This window comes from Lepus europaeus, chromosome 5 (genome assembly GCF_033115175.1).
Source record: "Lepus europaeus isolate LE1 chromosome 5, mLepTim1.pri, whole genome shotgun sequence".
Taxonomy (NCBI): Eukaryota; Metazoa; Chordata; class Mammalia; order Lagomorpha; family Leporidae; genus Lepus; species Lepus europaeus.
In genome coordinates, this window is record NC_084831.1 from 90,798,940 (window position 1) to 90,802,265 (window position 3,326).

General features: G+C 41.0%; 1 pseudogene; it reads right to left on the minus strand.

Moving 5' to 3' along the window:
* Positions 1-422: 422 nt before the first annotated feature.
* Positions 423-929, minus strand: LOC133760859 (M-phase phosphoprotein 6-like; annotated as a pseudogene).
* Positions 930-3,326: the final 2,397 nt, after the last annotated feature.

Sequence of the window (3,326 nt, forward strand, 5' to 3'; positions counted from 1 at the left end):
TTAAGTTGTTATCTAATGGTTGAAACTGCTAAGTTTTCATGTGATATTGCTATTGTCAGCAAGCGATCTAGGACTTGCTCCCTCATTTCTCTATTCTAAGCCCAACTTGCTCTTTCATTTCTCTATTCTCCTTAAGGTAGGAAACTAATTCTATTATGAAGGAATCTGTAGGAAGCACAATTTAATCTTTAGACCTTATAAAAGAGATGGCTAACATTTTTCTGTAATAGCATAGCCAAAATAAGAACTTAAATAATAATCTCATAGCTAGATTTACTTTGCCATCAGCGAAGTAAACAATAAGTAGAAAAAACTTCCCTTTCAGACCGAAGGGAAAGAAAGTTTTAAAGTGAGAATATAATTTTCCTCATGGGCATTGTCTACCTTAGAAAAACTACTACAGAACATGTCTGTGACTCCCTGAGCTGTAACCGGGGGTGTCCACTTCAATCTCGGGGCTTTAGGAACATCTTCTTTGCTTTGATGGGCTGCATGTCTCCATTCTCATCTTATTCATAATTGGCACGGTCTCTCTTCTTGGCAAACTTTTTTCCAATTGTCCCCACCAAAGTCTCATATCTTCTAGCCATTTCTTCATCCGACACATCAAGCTCCACTGTTTCCTCTTCAACCTCCTCTGCTTTCTTCTTACCATTCATCTGAAGCATTCATTTCTCAACCTCAGTATTAAATCCTCTGAATGACATTCTTCCATAGAGAAGATCTTCACACAACAAGAAACTCTGCTCTTCTATTATCAAACTCTCTTTCTCATTCAGCTCTGGCAAATCCAAGTACCAGTGTTCTTCACTAATGATTTTCTTCTCTTCCTCTTCGAGCTGTTTCTTGGTTTCTGAGTGCAATCCCCTTTGCATGAACTTCATGCGCAGCAAGTTCTTGGACAACTTGGTCTTGCGCTCGGCCGCCATGCTGGCTCCAGCAGGGCGCCGCACGTGCGTGCTACTGACAGCACCTTTCTTAGCTCCTCTAATAATGACTCTGTCCTAGCGCACTTGGGCCTCATTCCTTTGTAATCATAACCTCTACTCTACCACCAATGGCTCTACTCCCAACCTGTGTGTACTGATGGTCCTCTTCCCCACTTAATTTTGTATAATTGTTCAAAATTTCTCTACAGACAAACCCCTCTACCTACAAAAGATGAGTGACTTTTCTCCCAGTCTTGGCTGGAATCAGCTTTCCGGTCTGTTGGGTGTTCCCCAATAAACCCTTTCCCTTAAAAAAAAAAAGAGGGAGGTGCCTTTCTCTGAAGGGAGGAGAGAACTTCCACTTTGACTATAACCTTGTCTAAATATGATCAGAGTCAGTGAACTCAGAAGGCTTCCATAGCCTTGCCAACTCATGATGGGAGCCTAGGGTGGTTACTGGCGCCATAAACTAGAGTGTCAATTTGTTGGGTCAACAACAGGAGTCACTGTGCACTTCGTCCTCACGTGGGATCTCTGTCCTTAATGTTCTATACATTGTGATTTAATGCTATAACTAGTACTCAAACAGTATTTTTCACTTTGTGTTTCTGTGTGGGTGCAAACTGTTGAAATCTTTACTTAATATATACTAAACTGATCTTCTGTATATAAAGAGAATTGAAAATGAATCTTGATGTGAATGGAAGGGGAGAGGGAACGGGAAAGGGGAGGGTTGCAGGTGGGAGGAAAACTATGGGAGGGGGAAGCCATTGTAATCTATAAGCTTTACTTTGGAAATTTATATTCATTAAATAAAAGTTAAAAAAAAATCCTGAGTGACTGGGAGAAGGATGAAGGTATTATGTATATAGTTACTATACACATATTATATACACATATAACACATACACATATGTATACACACATATGTTATATATGTGTATTATTATATATGTATTATATTATTATTATATTATATATGCTATATTAAAAAATCTTTAAAAAAAGAGGTAATTTCCCAGGGGGCTGCCTTCAGGTTTCATCTGTGGCACTGGTTCTTCCTGGTCTGCAGAAGTCTTTCCTGAGGCTCAGCCTGCTGCCATGCCCTATCCAAGTGTAGACTCATCAAGTACCCACAATTTTGTGACTCAATCCCTTATAATCATAAACTGGATAAATAAATCCCACTGGTTTTGTTTCTATGGAGAATTCTGACTTAGACAATGTACATTATCTCTTTTTGAATATTACATTAATCAAATATAGATACTATTGATTTTTCCCATTTAAAAATCAAGACATATGTTTTTAAAGAGTATAAGTAACTTGGGCCAGCGCCGCGACTCAATAGGCTAATCCTCTGCCTGCGGCGCTGGCACACCGGGTTCTAGTCCTAGTTGGGGCGCTGGATTCTGTCCCAGTTGCCCCTCTTCCAGGCCAGCTCTCTGCTGTGGCCCGGGAGTGCAGTGGAGGATGGCCCAAGTCCTTGGGCCCTGCACCTGCACAGAAGACCAGGAGAAGCACCTGGCTCCTGCCTTCGGATTAGCGCGGTGGGCTGGCCGCAGCAGCCATTGGAGGGTGAACCAACGGTAAAGGAAGACCTTTCTCTCTGTCTCTCTCTCTCTCACTGTCCACTCTGCCTGTCAAAAAAAAAAAAAAAAAGAGTATAAGTAACTTGTTCCGAGTCCCAAGACTAATTGGATGTGTTTGTAGGTGCTCTTTATTATGTTAAATGTACCATGGACCTTCTACCTTTTGTTCACCCATCTATCCATACATCCAACCAATAATTATCAAATTACTAACATGTACCAAAACCTAGGCTAACTAAAGACCAAGGCTATGAAATCAAATGATGAACACTCTATGCCTTAGTCTGTTTCAGCTACTATTTAAAAATCCCGTAAATGGGGTATCTCATGAACAAAGTAAACAGATTCAGTGTCCGAGAGAGCCTGCTTTCTGGTTTACAGACATAAGCTGCTTGTTGCAGTCTCACATTGTGGTAGAGGTGAACAAGCTGCTTTGGGCCTATTTATAACAGCATTAATCCCATTAATGAAGATTTCACCCTCATGACCTAATCGCCTGACAAACATCTTCACTCACTCCCCCTCAATCCCACTAACATGTCCCCCCCATCCCACTAACATGCCCCCCCCCACCGGATCCTAATACCTTCATCTTGAAGTTTAGAATTTCAACATGTAAATTTTGAGGGGAACCACAAACATTTAGGCCTTGGCATTCCCTAACTTCAAAGTGCTTTAAAATCCACTGTGTGAACATGCATGTAACTGCTTTTTACATCCCACAAGTTAAGTGTGAGGACAGCAGCCTTGAAAGAAGGGACAACAAAAAGATACTGTCTTGACAAGATGAAAACAAGCCAAGTTT